This window comes from Dama dama, chromosome 1 (genome assembly GCF_033118175.1).
Source record: "Dama dama isolate Ldn47 chromosome 1, ASM3311817v1, whole genome shotgun sequence".
Classification (NCBI taxonomy): Eukaryota; Metazoa; Chordata; class Mammalia; order Artiodactyla; family Cervidae; genus Dama; species Dama dama.
The window spans coordinates 35,885,467-35,904,029 of record NC_083681.1 but is presented as its reverse complement, the minus strand read 5'-3'; the positions used below and the strand labels follow the sequence as shown (position 1 = coordinate 35,904,029).

Here is an 18,563-nt window from a genome sequence, read left to right as displayed (position 1 = left end):
TGATAAAATCACTTGTCATTGATTAGTTCAGTTTCCAGCAGTGGAGAGTCCCTTCCCCAGAGGTCAGGGGGTGGAGCTGGAAGTTCCAACCCAGCAGTCACACCTTGGTCTTCCTGGCAACTAGCCCTCATTCAGAAATTATCCAGGGATCCCATACAATAGTCATCTTATTAGTATACAAAAGAAATTGGTCTGGAGAGTCCAAGAGTTTTAGGAGTTGCATGACAGGAACTAGGGACAAAGACCAAATATTTACTTTTCTTTATATTGTAATTCATTCAACGGAATTCTGTACATCAGTGCCAAAGAATGAATTAGAACTATTAAAAAATGGATCAGGGCTTCTGTGGTGGCTCAGAATCAGTTGGTAAAGAATGCCTGTAAAGCAGGAGGTTACCTGCAATGTAGGAGATCTGGGTTCGATCCCTAGCTAGGGAAGATTCCCTTGAAAAGGAAATGGCAATCCACTCCAGTACTCTAGCCTGGGAAATCCCATTAAGAGAAGAGCCTGGTGGGCTACAATTCATGGGATTGCAAGAGTCAGACAGGACTTAGCTACTTCACCACCACCATTGCTAGGAATTGTACAAGGTGCAATGGATATATTATGAAGAGGCACCTGAGAAATACAGTCCCTATCTTCAAGGAGTAATAGAATTAAACTCAAGGCAAGTGTAGCCAATATCACAAGAGTCTGTAAGAAGTGTGAGGGAAGGACTTCTGTGAGAGTGACAGTATAGCTGTCCTCAGAACAAACTCTTAAAAAAAAAAGAAAAGATAAAACTTAGAAAAATAATGCTAAACAAAGTGAAAGTGTTAGTCGCTCAGTCATCTCTTAACTCTTTGCAATCCCATGTACTGTAGCCTACCAGGCTCCTCTGTTCATGGAATATCCCAGACAAGAAGACTGGAGTGCGTTGCCATTCCCTTCTCCAGGGGATCTTCCCAACCCAGGGATTGAACCCAGGTCTCCTGCATTGCAGGCCTGATTGTTTACCATCTGAGCCACCAGAGGGGCAAAGGGAGAGACAAAAATACAAAAATTTCGTCCATATAAAGTTCAAAAACATGAAAAACTATACCGTCTAGTGTTTAAGAATGCTTATGTACAGTGCAACCTCAAAGAAAAGGAAATGATTATCAAAAGTTAGAATAGAGGTTACTCATGGAAGGAGGGACAGATTTATAAGGGAGAAGAACACAGGGGACTTCCAGAATACCAGCAGTATTTTAGTCTATAAAGTCACAACTGGTTACACAAGAGTTTGTTTTACAATTACTATTTCTTAAATAATCATATATGATTTGTGAACTTTTTTCTGTTATTTCACAATAAAAAAGAATCCACTTCCCAAATATTTAAAATACTGAACTTTCTTTTCTATATCACACGTGGCGTGTGAAAAATAAAGAACATCTGCATTATGAATTGCATGTGAGTTTTTTTCCTTACCCCCACACGGCAAATTATATGAACACAAGAAGTTCACCTTTTTAGTGATGCCATTAAAAAAAAATACAAGTAACAGCTATACTATCCTTTTTCATTTGCCAGTCTATTAGGCTAAATTAAGGACACTGCCCTAAGTCATTAAGGGATATGGGGGAAGTGTTAAGACATAAAAGAAAACAACAAACTATAAAATATGGTTTCTCAAATTTTCACCATCTGTGAATCACTTCATAGGCACTGCACACATAACATGATCAATGCACTTAAAAAATATTAACTGCATTTAAAAACACATAGTAAGATATTCCTATCAGTGAGAGGGATGACTGTATACCCTCACAATTGTATGCAAGTCCAGTATATTTATTTTGCTTATTTGAATTAAACTACAAAATCTTAATTCAATTATAGCATGTCAGGAAGGCAGTAAAGTTTGGTAGTGGCTCTATGAAATAGTTATGGATATGTGTATAAAAGCTTAAAGGCTCTACTTTCAAGTATTTCTGAATTTAGGCATTTCTTCATTGTATTCTTGCTACCATCCTAGACCAACCATCATCTCTTACCTGCGTTAGTGACATAGCCTCCCAATCTGTCTCCATCACCCTTCTATCCTACCCCTTCACACTATTCTCAACACAGCACCCAGAATGATACTGAAAAAGGTCATCTCACCCCTATGCTGAGAACTTGCAGTTGTTCCTATCTCACTCAGAGAAAAGATAAAATCTTTGTAAAAGTCCACTAGGCACTCTAAAATCTAGTCACCCTTTCGTCTCTCCTAAAACTCACCTCTCTGCTACTGTCACACTTGTCTCCTTGTTCCTCAAATACATATGCTTCTCACTCAGAGCTTTTGTTCCTTTGTTTCCTTTGACTGGACTGTTTTTCCCCTGGGGAGCTGAATGGCTCCCTCTTCACCTCCTTTCAAGTCTTCCACTGAGAAAGTACCATATGATTAAAGTCTTCCCTGATAACCTAGTTATAACCACAATGTTCGCTAACTCAACTGCCTATGCAGTTTACTAATTTTCTTCTTAGCACATAGCACCATCCAATATACTGCATATTTTACTTATATTATTATCCATGTTTCCCCACTAGACTACAAATTTCATGAAGCTGGAATTTAACTGCTGGATTCATATTTGTATCCCTAAGCACCTAGAACAGTCTTGGAACAAGCAGGAAGCAGTTCTTCACTGGGGAGTGCCTTCTGTATTCCGTAACATACTCAAGAGTACACAAAAATATACTCAAAACAAACATTTTAACCTAAGAGAAAGATTTTTAATCCACTCTTGTTGCATTTGTTTTCATTTAAAGTACTTAGAAATCATCTCAAATGTGCCAAGTAACAAACCATGAATTTCTTTCTCTGAGGGAAGAAAATCATGTGTACATATTTTCAGAACTGTTCTTCGGAGCCACATGCTTTTTAGACAGACTGAAACACATTATTATTTTAAGTACATGTGGGATATACAGTTCATGTCTGCTTGCTGACTTAAAATACTGGCCTTGGGCTCAACAGAGCAATTTAGAGATGACCTTTAGTTGTTATCTATGTAAAACTAAAGGCCTGAAGTCATGAAAGTAATTGAGACTGCACGGAGATAATGTACAGGGTGAAGAGAGAAAAAGAGAAATCATGAGGGCCACAAATACTTAAACAGAAAATAAAAGGTCAAAGGAAAATAACAGATAGGTGTAAAGACTGGTAACAGAAAAATAAGGGAACAGGATGTCCTAAAATGGAGAAGCTATAGAGATGGATACAGGATGAAGACTGAAAAAACTCTAGAAGACCTCATTTGGGATTATCTTAACAACTTTATTGATATGTAATTAACTTATAAAATTCATCCACTTAAAGCATACTGTTATTTTTGATATATTCAGAGTTGTGTGACCATCACCACTATCAGACTTCAGAACATTCTCATCACCCCCCAGTGTAACTCTTACCCATTAGCAGTCATTCCTCATTTCCCACTCTCAGATTCTCATTAGTGATTTAGACAGGTATGAAAACTGATAAAGTAAGGAATTACACATAAAAAGGGCATATTCTTTGAAAGGGAACTAGGTAGATAGGAGGAGGTATCAGGAATGGCTGTTGAAAATGGGAAGCAATTTCAACACGTGGTAGGTTGAAGAGGATTCAGGGCACAAAGACTGAAAGGCACAAGAGATAGAAGATAAATATTAATACTAGCTCAGATACTGGGTATAGATGAATAAGAGAATCAGAAACATAGATGCGTGGGTCTGACTTGGAAAGGAAGAGTTACCTTAGGAGACAGGTGACAGAGGTAAGGAATTACTAAGTGAATACCTAAAAATGGAGGACTGGGAAGAGCCAATGATAGAAAGTAAACTCAGATGGTAAAGAACCGGCCTGTGGCAACCCAACCCAGCATTCTTGCCTGGAGAATCCCATGGACAGAGGAGCCTGGTGGGCTACAGTTCATGGGGTCACAAAGAGTCAGATGTGATGAGCGACTAACACTTTCATCTAAACCTTGGTAGAGTTTTAGATATTTCAAGCTTTACTATTTTAATATGAATGTGATAAATATGTAATATAAATTTTCTCTTACTAGAATACACAAAGTGGCAAGAGACTGTCACTCTCACCCCAACAATGAAAAACAAGCCAAAAATGCTTTAAAAAAAATTGTTTTAAGACATCAGAGAGCAGAGAACATTAAAAAACCAAATGACACTGGAAAAATAAAAAATAAAAAAAAATAAAAAACCAAATGAATTAAATTCCAGAAACTGACAAACCCTTCAAATCAGGCCCATCACTACTCTCAACCCTAACACAGCAGGGAGAGAAGGAATGCACTGTAGACAGGATAAAGTGAAATAAGCCAGACTTCTAACAATCACATGGAGGCTAGCATGACAGGTTAGAATTCAGAGGATTGGTAGAGGCAAGGCAGAGTGGTCTAAAGTACTAGATAAAGAATTACAAGAACCCCCAGACATGGAACAAGTCTATACCCACTCATCAACTCTTTCCCATGGGGAAAATACTAAGTACTAAAATGCATAGGTAGCACACTGAAAGCTGGAAGCAGGACAGAAAAGCTGAAAGAGATTCCCCTGGTGAGGTGTGTGGGCCTCCCTGAAGTACAAGGCAGCCACCTGCTAAAAAGGACTGGGGAGGTGAGCAGGGAGAAACCCATCAGAGCTCTCCAAGTTTCCAGCTACCAATAGCTCTGGACATGGCAGAGAGCTAAGAAAAAGCCCTCCAAGGCATCCCAGACTTTTACATACTCTAAGACAGCTGCCCTCCAGAGGCTGGGATAATGGAAACAGAGATCCAATGAAACACAGAAAGCAAGACTAGACAACAAAGAGACTTCCAGCAACCTAAAAGCTGGCAGGAAGGCTACAAAACCAATCTCTGGAATCAAGCCAATACTCAGATCTCAAATTCTACTAAAGAGAAAGTTATGATTCTGCCCCAAACTATTTCAATGCAGTGGTGAACCAAATCAAATTAAAAGCTGCAACAAAGCACAGACCCCTCTGACTTATAAATCAGACTATCAATTTAGTGGCCTGACAGAATAAAGAGTATTTTGGAGGTAAATATTAAGTAAGTAAAAAATAAATTTCAGGATCCAAATTTAGATAAGCTGTCTGGCATATAATCAAAGATTACAAGACAAACAAGAAAATGTGGCCCATGGAAGAGGCAGTCAAAATAAGCAGACACAGATAGGCCCAAACGTCGAAATTGTCAAATGGGAACTTTTAAAGTAATCTGGACGAAAATACTAAATTTACCAGAAAAGGTAGATGATACACATGAAGCAGGGGAGAATTTCAGCAGAGTAATACAAATTATTTTTTTTAAAAAAAAGGAAGAACCCAAAAAATATATTAGGAAAGAAAAATGTATCAGAAATGAAGGATTAATTAGACAGACTTAACAACAAAGAAGACTGGTAAACTCAAAGACAAATCAATAGAAAATATTCCAACTAAAAGAGAAAAAAAGAGGAGGAGAGGTAATAGCATGCCTGAATTCTACTGAACAATTTCAAATGGTCTAACATACATGTTAGCCTCCAACGAATAAAAATAAATGGAAAAAAAAAAAAAGAAAGTGAAAAGTGAAATAAATAAATAAATAAATAACATACATGTAATTGGGGGCTTCCCTGGTACCTCAGCTAGTAAAGAATCCACCTGTAATGCAGGAGACCTGGGTTCAATCCCTGGGTTGGGAAGATCCCCTAGAGAAGGGAACGGTTATTCACTCCAGTATTCTTGGGTTTCCCTGGTAGCTCAAACGGTAAAGAATCCCCCTGCAATGCAGGAAACCTGGGTTCGATCCTTGGGTTGGGAAGAGTCCTTGGAGAAGGGAATAGCTACCTAGTTCTCTTCTCCAGTATTCTTGCCTGGAGAATTCTATGGACAGGTGAGCCTGGCAGACTACAGTCCATGGGGTCGCAAAGAGTTGGACACAACTGAGCAACTTTCACTTCATATGTAATTGCAGTCCCAGGCGAGGAAAGACTGAAAAGAACAAATTTGAAGAGAAAATGACCAAGAACTTTCTATAAGTGAAGCAGGTCATCAGTCAAACAAATTTAAGTGAAGCCCAACCAGGATAAAAATATACCAGAGAATTAACCTAATGGGGTTGCAAAGTAATGTAGATTAAACTACTTGAAAGAAATGGCTTCAGTTTTTACTAACATTGTCAAATCAATATAGTTATCTACAGAGCCTGTTCCTAAAGAAACCAGGGAGGTTTCTATAATTATTTCTCTTGTACAATTTAATCATTTTTCTCCAAATTTAGATATGTTAAATGTGTACAGTTATATTTCTAGGTTTAGGGTATGCCACAATCAAACTTCTTCATTTCAACCTAACTTAATTTTACTCTGTAGATTTTAATGAATTTTTTTTTATAAAATTAAGAATAAGTTAAACCATCAAGTTCAATTCCTCTCCACCTAAGAATCTTCTCTAAAAAAAAAAAACCTAAAATTTCCATCTACCAATATGAACTTTTATAGTTAAACTTAATATACCTCCAAGGAGGGGAAAACCAGTATACTCAATTATTAGGTATAATAAGAAGCTGAAGGTGTGTTTTATGCAGAGACATTCATGTGATCTGATTTGCATTGTTCAAAGATCTCTGTTTGCTCTGCAAAAAACAGACGTAAGAAAAACAAAAACAGAAACCAGGAAATCAATTGACAAACAATTGAACCGGTATAGGAAAGAATTAGCAATAACCTGAATTAGAATGACAGCACTGGAAATAAGTGGCTTCGTTTAAACAAATGAAAATAAGTTTAGACAGTAAATAAAGTGGAGGCAAAAAGTAGCATGATAGAGAATGATTTAGATGGGGGATAATATTTTTAATAGTGGAATGAGGGAAAAGATTAAACTGGAGCCATAACCTGGACATAAGAAAACAGTGAAGTCATGGGAAAAGCTAAGAGTCTCCCAAGGTTCTCCACAAGTTTAAAGATGTATGGCCTTAGCCTGGATCTTGTATTCTTTAACCTCTATACCACACTTACAATTTTGCTTTGCCCAAAGATTATAAGCAATTAATAAATGGCTTAATTCTTCCATTTTGACAAAAAGCAACAGCTACATTGCAGTCTAATAAGCACTAGCAGTCATTCTATCACCTTCACCCCTTAGCAGCATTCTACACATAAGAGACTCATAATCAGAGCATTCACCCAGAACAACTTTCTGTATCTGCATATGTGTATAACTGTATGTGTTTGGGAGGGGGACAGAGAGGGAAATACTGTTACAGCAAGAGGACCTGTACAAAGACATTTTACTGCCAAAGCAGTTTTCAATCTAACCCAGAATCCCAACAGTAGTACTGCTTTGTGAAGATAATTAGTGAACTTTGGACTACTTTATTGTTCATTCATTTAACATGAATCATTAAATATACTCTGACATTACCCCAATTCCAACATGGCAAATAACAGTAAGCTTTTTGTGTTGTTATGGTATATGCTTCCATTTCCAACATGGTTTAAGGTAGGAAAAAATACAACTGAGAACCCCCAAATAAGGAATAATAATAATGAAAATGACATGAATACTTCTGAAATTTTTCTCCCAAACTGTCAATTTCTATGGCTCACAAAATCTTGTTTTCACATGACATCAAATGCATGAAAATTACTAGTTTTATAAAACAAAAGTGATAATGAAGAAGAAAAAATGAAGTAGCATTTTTTTTAGTAGACCCAAGCTCAAATATCACACCTCCTTCTTATTAACTGTGTATTCCTAAATAATTTACTTAATCTGCCTTTTTCTTAGTTTTCTCATATGTAAAGCACAGATATAGTGTTGTCAGGATCAAAATAATATACATATAATAATATTATATACATATATAATATATATAACAGGCATTTAAAAAATACATTACATCTGTTCAATTAGTAGAACAAAGGTAGCTTAATTCAGCTACCTGAAAGGTAGCTTAGGAACTTCCCTGGTGGTCCAGTGGTTAAGATTCCATCCTTCCACTGCACAGGGCACAGGCTTGATCCCTGGTTGAGGAACTAAGCTCCCAAATGTCTATGAGGTATGGCCAAAAAAAAAAAAGGCTACTTATTGCCATAAGCATATGAAAAGATGCTCAACATCACTACTTATCAGGGAAATGCAAAGCAAAACCACAATGAGATACCATTTCACACCTACTAGAATGACTATAATTTTTAAAAAGGATAGATAATCAACCAAGACCTACTTACATAGCACAGAAAACTATACTCAATATTTTTTAATAACCTATAAGGGAAGAGAACCTGAAGAATATATATATGTGTATGTGTGTGTGTATAACTATACACTGTTATTTAGTCGCTAAGTCATGTTTGACTCTTTGCAACCCCATGGACTGCAGCCCACCAGGATTCTCTGTTTATGAGATTTTTTTCCAGGTAAGAATACTGGAGTGGGTAGCCATTTCCTTCTCCAGGGAATGTTCCCCAACCAGGAATGAAATTCACATCTCCTGTGTTGGCAGGCAGATTCTTTACTGCTAAGCCACCAGGGAAGATAACCACAAACACCTGAAGTCAAAACAAGATTGTAAATCAACTATAGTTCAATATAAATAAATAAATAAAGGAAAAGAAGCATTGACGAGGATACAGAGAAACTGAAACCCTCATACTTTGCAAACAGGAATATAAAATGTTGCAGCCACATTTTACCACTTTTTTTTTAAACTGAAGTATAGTTGATGTGTGATATTACATAAGTTACAGGTATACAATATAGTGATTCATAATTTGCTTTTTTTCCTAATTTTTTTGGCCCAAAAATCCGTGTGGTCTGTGGGATCTTAGTTCCCTGACCAGGGCCTGAACCCGAGCCCTCAGCAGCGACAATACAGAGTCCAAACCACTGGACCACCAGAGAAGTCCCCACAATTTTTAAAGGTTATACTCTATTTATAGTTATTATAGAATATTGGCTATACTCCCTCTATTGTGCAATACATCCTTATAGCTTATTTTATACATAATAGTTTGTACCACTCAATCCTCTACCCTCATGTTGCCCTTCACCACTTATTTGTTCTCTGTATCTGTGAGTCTGTTTCTTTTTTTGTTGTAGTCAATAGTTTGTTGTATTTTTAGATTCTACATTTAAGTGATATATGTGTGTCTTTCTCTGTCTGATTTATTTCACTTAATATCTGCCAAGTCTATCCATGTTGTTACAAATGGCAAGATTTCCTTCTTTATGGCCAAGTAGTATTGCATGGTGTGTATACACACACACACACACACACAGAGTATCTTTATCCATTCATCTGCTGACGGACAGTTGAGCTTGCCTCCATATCCTGGCAATTAAGTAAAGTCAAAGCGACAGAAAAGTAGATTAGCAATTACCAGGAGCTAGGAAGAAGGGGACTGGGTAGTTATCGCTTAATGGTACAGTATCTGTTTGGGGTGATGATAAACTTCCGAAATAGATAGTGGTGATGGTTGCATTAACATTGTAAATATAATGTCACTGAAATATACACTTAAAAATGGTTAAACGAGGCCGCCTGGGGGGGGGGGAGCAAAAAAAAAAGGTTAAATGACAAATTCTGGTATATATAATTTACAATAAAAAATTATTAGATAGTTATCTTAACAGAAACCTTCACACATCTTCCAGACAAAAAACACTCTAGAATCTTGTTCTTGACAGTTAGCAAATATAGTGTAGATACATAAAAAGTAATAGGGGAAACCAGGTCCAGAGTTTGTTGGGATTCTCTGTACTATCTTAACAATTTTTCTGTAGTCTAAAACTGTTACAAAAATTTGGCTTTTTGTTGAAAGGGTATATTGAATCTCAAAACATGCTAAGTGAAAGAAGCCAGATTCAGAAGGCTATAGGTATAGTATGATGCCAACTTTATATGCCATTCTTGGAATGCAAAACTATAGAAGTGAAAAAGAAAAATCAGTTGCTGCCAGAGACTGAAGGGTGAGTGGGAGGGACCAATTTACAAAGGGCATAAGGACACTTTCTAAAGTGATGCAATTATTTCATATTTTAATTGTGGTAGTGGCAGTTACATACTGTCACTATATCTTATAATTTATAGCATTGTACACCCAAAACAGATGCATTTTACTATAAGTAAATTATACATTAATAACTGTCTTTATTTTTTTTTTTAATAACTGTCTTTAAAAAAAAAATCTGAACAGTTACAATCTTATGTCATGTATTTTAATATAGGCAGAATTCTAGTCTGATAAATATCATCATGCAATCTAGTCAGATGAAACCAGGCTACATTCTCAAGACAAAGAGTGCTTTGCTCAATTCATGTACACACTAAACAAAAAAGAAAAGTCAGAACAGTTATAAATTACATTATGAACACATATAAAGTGATTTAATAAAATCAATCTGGTTATGGCTACTCACAGCACTATGGTTTTGATTACAGATAACTCCTTCAGAGTTTATGGGGGCTGGGGTGGGGGGTATACCTGCTTTGCATAATTTCCAAAACTGCAAATAAAACATTTGAAAAAGTATTCCCCAATTCCCTAATTAGACAGGTATTCATGCTTTGTGCTTAGTCGCTCAGTCGTGTCTGACTCTTGCAATCCCATAGACCGTAGCCTGCCAGGCTCCTCTGTCCATGGGATTCTCCAGGCAAGAATACCAGAGTGGGTTGCCATTTCCTTCTCCAGGGAATCTTCCCAACCCTGGGATCGAACCCAGGTCTTTTGCATTGCAGTCAGATTCTATACCAACTGAGCTACGAGGGAAGCCCAATGGGATGTATCTCTCCCATCAACATTCAAGTTCTTTTCCCACCTCACAGAAGGTAAGTAACCCTTATCTTTGACTTCCTTCTATTGTCTCTTCTCATTTTCCCCACCCTTTTATCTAGAAGGACTGTCTGCTTTTTCCTCTCACTCCACAATACAACTTTAACAATACTTAACATCTTCCTGTTTCTCTTAGCATTTTCTGAAAGTAAATTGTCAATTTCAGTTTTTTTATAGGAAAATACTTTTTAAAATTACCTGTTTCAACTAGAATTTCCCATACTGCAAATTTTCAAACCAATTCTTTATGAACATTGCCTATTCTTTTCTCATAGTAAAATTCTTATCAAGTCCCTACTGATTTCACAATAGGAACTCAAATTTCTCTGCTGCTCATTAGATAACAACCTGTCTTTCCGTACTCTTAGCCATGTCTTCCACACTACTCAAGCCACAAGTTTAGAGCACGTGCTAAGATTTCCTGAATCATCCAAATAATATAAAAATTCTGACCACTGGCATCTAAATATTTATTGCAGATGTCTATTTATTCTCATCTCCTACTTCACCTGTGTTGCTTTTATCTTTTTAAATGAGCCATGCAAATCCTTCCTTAAAGCTAAATGTCTTCTCTTATCTAAGTTTTCCCTAAGTTGTTCCCTGAACACTGAAATAGCTCTGTCCTTGACACTTCATCACTTTCTTCCTACAATAATAGTTTAAAATCGAAATTCTTTGCTCAAAATAAAAAGCCTTGCCCAGATAACTCTCATCTGTTTTAAGTGTGTGCGCCTGTGCTCAGTTGCTCAGTCACGTCCAACTCCTGCGACCCCACAGACTGGAGCCCCCCAGGCTCCTCTGTTCATGGCAAGTGGGTTGCCATTTCCTTCTCCAGGGGGTCTTCCCAACCCAGGGATCAAAGCAAGTTCTCCTGCACTGCAGTCAGACTCTTAACCGACTGAGCTACGAGGGAAGCCCAATTTTACGTGTAACTAAACCACAGTGGTAACCCACTCCAGCATTCTTGCCTGGGAAATCCCATGGACAAAGGAGCCTGGCAGACTGCAGTCCACAGGGTCGCAAAAGAGTTGGGTATGACTTATCGACTAAACAACAATACCATCCCTTACATTTTTCTTTCCCACTAATAATTTTTTAATAACTAAACTACTTTCTGCTATATGTATTGTAATTGGTCTCCTCTTGAAGGAATATAAGTTCCTTCAAGGCAGGAAGTACCCATCAATACACTCCAAAATCTGTTAAGGGCTATGTATCTAAACATTCGAGCACCATAGAAGAGATGCAATGAAAAGAACTCTAGGCTTAGCATTGTAAGACTGCTATGTTCAAGCGGTATCTCTAACGTATTATCCAAAACAAGTCACAGTTTCACTGGGTCTCATTTTCCTCTTCAAGAAAATGAAAAAAATACCTGCCCTATTTACTTCGCAGAAAATAAGGCTGGTGGGGGGGTAGAATTACAGGCTCCATAATCATCAATCAACACAAATGTAAGGACGTTATTTACTTTACCGTTGTTAGTCATAGTTATCATGACTAAAATAATCCTTTTTTTTTTTTAAACCAAACTCAATGCACAACAAATTAATCAGCGTTGTACATCATTTATTCATCAATAATGTAACTTTTGTATTATAAGACTAACAAAAGCTATGTGTTTAACAATAGGGTTGTCAATTTTACAGTATATTAATTCATCCTCATGGAGAAGGCAATGGCAACCCACTCCAGTACTCCTGCCTGGAATATCCCATGGACGGAGGAGCCTGGTAGGCTGCAGTCCATGGGGTCGAGAAGAGTCGGGACACGACTGAGCAACTTCACTTTCACTTTTCACTTTCATGCACTGGAGAAGGAAATGGCAACCCACTCCAGTGTTCTTGTCTGGAGAATCCCAGGGGCGGCGGAGTCTAGTGGGCTGCCGTCTATGGGGCTGCACAGAGTCGGACATGACTGAAGTGACTTAGCAGCAGCAGCAGCAGGATTCATTCTCAAGGTGAAAAGATAAATACTCTGCTAGGTAATTGCCTTCAAATCTATTAAAATCAAGAGTGGTTTAAGACCCCATTCACTTTTGTACCCAAATAGCTGAATTTAAAAATTTAAGAAATCCTGGGCTTCCCTGGTGGCTGCTTAGTGGTAAAGAATCTGCCTGCTAATTCAGGAGACACAGGTTCAATCCCTTGTCCAGGAAGACTCCACATGCTGCAGAGCAACTATGCCCGTGTGCCACTACTGAGGCTGTGATCTAGACCCCAGGGATGCAACTACTGAGCCCATGTGCTGCAACTACTGAAGCCTACATGCCCTAAGAGCCTATGTTTAGCAACAAGAGGCCACTGCGATGAGGAGCCCTTGCACGGAAACTAGAGAGTAGCTCCCACTTGCTGCAAATAGAGAAAAGCCTGCACAGCAACAAAGACCCAGTACAGCCAAAAATAAATAAATAAATAAAATTTTTAATGTTTTTAAGAAATCCAAAAAGCTGTTTAAAATTGTACAAATCTCCATTTTAACTGCCTAAAATGTCCATGTACATTCTCTCATTGTGTTCTGAATCCATCACTTGTTATAAAGAACAGACTGCAGAGACCAAGAGAGATACAAAGTATACATAAAAGCACAAAATAAAGATATTTCAAAATGTGACTGCACCAGATCCAGGGAAAACAGTTCCTTCTAGTCCCAACAAAAACTCTATGAACAACCTGAAAGATATCCTAGAGCAAATCATTTTCAAGTATAATTCCAATCTAAAGGCATGTATGAATACTATCAAAATGAGTAGAAATTATAAATGACTACATTTATACAATTCTCATAGGAGTTGTTTTTCCTTTTCAAGCAAGAATTCAAGACAGAAAAGCAGAATTTTCATACTTTTGAACTGGTTGTCCAGTATGGTATATGCTAAACACAAACAGGGCTTCCCAGATGGCTCAATGGTAAAGAATCCACCTGCCAATGCAGGAGACGCGGGTTCAATTCCTGAGTAGGGACGAACCCCTGGGGAAGGAAATGGCAACCCACTCCAGTATCCTTGCCTGGGAAATCCCATGGACAGAGGAGTCTGGCGGGCTACAGTCCACAGGACCGCAAAAGAGTCGGGGGCATGACTTACCAATTAAAAAATAAACACAACAGCTACCAGAGCTTGACAAGTAGTTAGTCCAAAGTAAGATGTGTTCTAAGTGTAAAATGAACACCAGATTTCAAAGATTTACCAAGAAAATGTAAAATATCTTACATATGTGGCTCTCATTTAATATTTCTACTAAACAGCAGTGATTTAGATGTAGTCCAACTCTAACATGAAAGAAACAAGATACCAGAGGTATTAAACAGCTTGGTAGTATCTCAGCAGGGTCTGGAAGCTGATAATGTCTAACTTTCCCTCATTAATAAAAATAATTCATCCTTTAAGACTCAATTTGAACAAAAAAGAAAAAAAAGACTCAATTTGAGCACCTCCATCCTAATCAGAGGCACTCATTCTCTCTCCATCTCTCAGGTCAGGTGATCACAATCACATCATTCTTAGTATTTTGATCCACCATCCTTACATGCCATTATAATCATACTGTTCTAGTTTGTGTTTGTCTCCCCAGATGGACTAGAGAACTTATTGAGGACAAGCACTATCTCATCGTTTTTCTATTCCTAGAACCACCGCTGTACCAGGCACCCTGCAGGCCCTCTGGATACAGCAAGATCTTCCATAAGATGGACTTTTAGCCTTAGTCAGGTACAACTAACAAATCAAGTAAATGAACTGTACTGAAACATTCACCTTTATGATTTACATGCCTTAAAATTATTTTTGGAATATGGCAAATACAATAAAATAGGTAATTAATACTAGCAAAGAAACACAAGTTACACAGCATAAAAAAAATTGCTTCGCCCTGTTGCTCTGAAAAATTTGGTCAGATGCTCTGATAAGAACTCTGAACTCTTGGGAAATTCAACATTCTTGGTTAGGTATAAGTTCATTTACTCAATGTGCTTACTAAGTGCAAAAACACTGGGCTAGATTAAAGAACGATTCCTGGACATGGAAACTGATGTAGCAATCTTCAATTAATTGAAAATTTTAGAATCATTTACAGCAGAAGGAAGAAACAATGACTCATATGCTTAATATACAACTATTACATCGTTATAGTTTCTAGAAATCCTAAATGCAAGCATGCCAACTTGTATATCCCATGAAACAGAAAAAACTGTAAAACCTATGGATGAAAACAATGTACATATATTGCTTGCCAAGAAAAACTGCAACCGACATGCATACAAAACAATCACATCAGAGACTTTCCTAAGAAAAAACTGGTTTGGAATCTATTAATTTAGGCAAAATTACTTGAAGCAGCTCTTTATGTGCTTTGTATCTAGGTAAAATCACTCTTGAAATAGGTTTGATTTAAATAATCCAGTCAAAATGCTTTTCAGTACTTAAAAACTATCATAATATTAAACAAGCAGTTATCTTCAACAGTACAGACCTCAACCTCAACCTTCGGTCTAATTTGCTCCTCTGAATAAGAGCATCAGCCCCAGCCCCAGCAGAGTTGCTGAGAGGCGTCTTATGTGGAAACTTAACCACAAGCCAACCAAGGAGGCAAAGGTACAAAGTCTAGCCTGGAATCAGTGTTCCTGGACCTCCCTACGGCGTTCCTTCTTTTCACAATAAGTCTCCACCACTCCTCTAAGAATAGCTTTCTTTTTTCTGAATCTCCTCTAATCTGTGGCTTTGCTGCTCCAATGTTACACAATTTTCCCAACAGCATCTTTCTGCCTGACACCCACCTGGAAAGATTTTAGGGTACTGCTTTAATAAATAAGCTTGTTCAAAGACAAAGGTCTCCTACTTTACACTCAATTCAACACCCACTGTTCAAAATAAAAATATACTTACAACCTGAACTTCCATCAGACTAACAGAGGGAAAGAAGTAGCACAGGCTATCTCTTCCACGTTCCTTATCTCCAGACTTTACTCCTCACTTATTTTTCTCCTTCCTCATTTCCCCCCTCAATGCCTGCTCCACCCGCCCCCCCCCCCAAAAAAAACTCCAAAGCTGCAGAATCTCGTTTTTAAAGCCAAACCATCTAGCGAGGAAAATAAGCATGCGCTTTCATCCTTCAATTATTGTTCCTCTGTCACTTAGGAAGACTTAGGCAAATATTTTTAATCTGACCGCCCTCCCCAGAAAGATGATGCGCTAAATACACACAGAAATAATACTGTCTTCCTGAAGCAAGTGGATTCGCGGCAAAAAAAAAAAAAAGCAACCGGGGAGGGGGGTGTGGAGGCGGGTGTGGAGAAGAAAACGGATCTGTAGCCCCCAAAGCCGGAGATGGGACAAGGAGGCGAAAAGAAGCGGGGAGGGGGCGGGGGACGATTCACAACTGAGAAGTGCAACACCCGCACTCGGCAGAATTCAACAATTCGACCAGAGAATAGGACCCGCCACCGCGGCTCCAGCCGGGTCCCGAGAACAAGGGGGTGGCTTCCCCTCGCCCTTTCGGACAATACTAACTCCCAGGAGCCCCCCACCCACCACCCCCGACAAGAGGGTCATGGTGGGATGCGAGCACCTTCGGAGGGGAAGCTGGCAACGGCCGGGATGGAAGCAAGGCCCAGCGAGAGGTGAGTCGGACTGGGGCAGCGCCAAGAGTACGGGATGGAGGGTCAGAAGCGGACAACCGGGGGACTTGGGGCCGCGGCAAGAGACTCTCCCATCCAAGACCCCAGGGGCCCTTCAGCGCCTTTGGAGAGCAGGGTCCCCGGTTCTGGCCCCCGCCGCACCTACTGTTCCTCACCTCACGCTGCCTGAGCCTCTGCCTCCACCACAACCCAAGGCGCCACAGCCTCAACAATCCGAGCCATTTTCCACTGAGTCGCTTCAGCCGCTGCCGAGAGCTTCGGCGGACTCTGCGGCCAGCCAAGCATAGACGTAACTTCCGGCCGGGAAAGCACCGCCTTCCGCACCCAGGCTTCTTCCGGATTGGCTGGTGCGGAGGGCCTACCTGAGGTAGTGGGCGGGGCTTGGGTGGGTCGCGTGAGGCTCTAACTCGAGTAGCTGCGGACGAGTCCGGCTCCGGGGGTATAGTGCCCAGCAGGCTCTGGCCGTCTCTCTGTGCAGCCCCAGACCAGAGAGGGACTCCGGGGACCCCAGTCGGCCACCTCTCAAGCCCGGCGTCCAAAGCGCCCCCGAGCCACCGAACTACTTTACTGTTCCCGTGCCCTCTTCTGGGACTCTGCGCTCGCCTCCATCCAGACTGCAGCTCCCAGATTCGTGGTTTTGGCCCCAGGCCTGCGGAGATTAGTTTGTGATTGGAGGATTGAAAGGAACAGGGAAGATATAAAATCGTTCTGTCCAGCCAGCGTCTACCGCTTCCTCACAGTGGATCAGGTGCTGCCAAGTGTGTAATTAGTAGTCCGCCCATCACGTGGAGTGCTTTCGCATCATATTTAATCCTCACAACAGCCAGGTGAGAAGGTGGCCCAATGATATCTCAGAACCAGACGGCTCTTTTCTACATTACAAACTATCTTTACATACAATCTCCATAATAATACCTTCCTCATGAGAATTGAATGAGCCAATGCTCATAAAATATTTAGTCTTCAAGTGTTACATCAAAAAAAAAATTACGTGACCATGTTAAACAGATAGAAAAATTACCCTCGTTTTACAGACGGTGAAGCTGGCGGCATGATTCAAACTTAGTCCTAGCTCTAATCCATCGTATTTTTATATTTTAAACAGACCTCCTTCCAGAGATTCACAATCTAATGTGATAGGCTAGTTTGCAATTCTCAGTAAAAACAAGAACAAAAAAGTCACCTCCAACAAACGGTGAAAAATAAATCTGAATTTTTCTTTCTTCCTTTTTTTTTTTTTTTTTTTGAGGGAGGATGTTAATTAGATGAAGCCCTTTAATCATTGTAATATACATGCCTATGCCTCCCAGGAAATAAGACTGGCTGGAGTTGCTCCTCTGTGGAGTCTAGAAGCAACTGTATAGATTATTCCTTCTGGCTGTGACCATCGTCTCTAGTCTACCCACCCCTCCATTTCCACCAACTCCCCTTCTCTTCTTTGTATACATACTTCCAGGCAGGCTTTACACACCCCTGAAGAATGTCCCTTAGGAATCTGCTTAGTGCTACAGCATTGTTCTGCTTTATCTTCTGATCAAAGGAGGAATTTCTAGAATTGGCAGCTCTTTCTCAAGAGATTAAAAAGGGAGGGGAAAACCAATTGTCTCAGGCTGGTTTCCTAGCTTCTGCTCCAGAACTGAGTGTGCCTTCTAAAAGAAGAAACAGGACTTTAGAGAACACGGTGTTTTGAGGGAGGATTATCTGACTTTTCTGTATCTTTCATATATTTTTTTTTATGAGAAATATTTTCTCTGGGTCCCAGCAGCAGAGGGCCCTTGCTTGAGTGAGCTCCTTGTTGCAATTCAGACTTCATTATTTTACTACTGTTTTATTATGGCTCTTGAATAGCCAATACTTCCTTCATAGGCTCTGATCAATCAGTTCAGTTCAGTTCAGTCGCTCAGTCGTGTCTGACTCTTTGCGACCCCATGAATCGCAGCACGCTAGGCCTCCCTGTCCATCTCAAACTCCCGGAGTTTACTCAAACTCATGTCCATTGAGTCGGTGATGCCATCCAGCCATCTCATCCTCTGTCGTCCCCTCTCCTCCTGCCCCCAATCCCTCCCAGCATCAGGGTCTTTTCCCAACGA

General features: G+C 39.5%; 1 protein-coding gene across 1 annotated transcript in view; it reads right to left on the bottom strand.

The window, feature by feature from the left end:
• Positions 1-16,779, bottom strand: part of PIK3C2A (phosphatidylinositol-4-phosphate 3-kinase catalytic subunit type 2 alpha) — a 105,388-nt gene extending 88,609 nt beyond the window's left edge. Inside the window, exon 1 of the mRNA XM_061146702.1 lies at positions 16,629-16,779. The gene's annotated coding sequence lies outside the window, so the exon portion shown is untranslated. The remainder of the gene's footprint in view (positions 1-16,628) is intronic.
• Positions 16,780-18,563: the final 1,784 nt, after the last annotated feature.